Source organism: Engraulis encrasicolus, chromosome 6 (assembly GCF_034702125.1).
Source record: "Engraulis encrasicolus isolate BLACKSEA-1 chromosome 6, IST_EnEncr_1.0, whole genome shotgun sequence".
NCBI lineage: Eukaryota > Metazoa > Chordata > Actinopteri > Clupeiformes > Engraulidae > Engraulis > Engraulis encrasicolus.
The window spans coordinates 44,631,196-44,631,963 of record NC_085862.1 but is presented as its reverse complement, the minus strand read 5'-3'; positions in this window follow the sequence as shown (position 1 = coordinate 44,631,963).

Sequence of the window (768 nt, the reverse complement as noted above, 5' to 3'; positions counted from 1 at the left end):
ATTATCTTTGAATAAATAGACCGTCGGGAGCGCGAGAGCCTGCCAACAACGTACATTGTTATGGGACTTCAATTGTAAAAAGTAAAAAAAAGTCCTGGGCAAAAAAAAAAAAAAAAAAAAAAAACCTTACGCGGGCTGACAGAGGGGGCCCCCTTTGTGAAACCGAGAATACGTTTGATTTCACCACTGAGTGGCCATGACAAGAAATTCCTAGCCGCCAATATTTTCCAGATTCAGCATATTTGCAAGTGATGAAACGAGTGGCGGCATAAAAAAGAGAGGGGTGGAAATTTGAGGGGTTTTTTTTTGGGGGGGAGTGGTGGAAGAGAGAGGTTGAATAGAGCGAGAGATCGAGAGAGAAAGAGAGATGCGTATCTCTGAGGCTGTTTACCTTTCTCACCACCCGTCTTATTGACATGTTCTAGAACATTCCCAGCAGCTGTAATCCCGGTGATTAAGAACCGCTGACAGTTTGGTCGAAGTTTATTGTTACTGGAGCGGCTCGCACTGTTGGGCTGGCATATTAAACGTGCCTGTGTGTCTGCAGGAGAGAGCGGGAGAAGGGAGGCAGGAGGCAGGGGGGAGAAACCCGAGCTTGGAGTTAGGAGCATAGGGGGTAGGATGGGTGGGATGGAGGGGGGAGGGCTGGTGGGGTGGGAGACCGGGATCAAATGCTGTCTGTCACCGGCTGGTAACACCTCAGCTCGGCTCGGTTCTCCGAGTCGCGAGAGGACAGCCAACGAGAGAGAGAGAGAGAGCAGAGGAGAG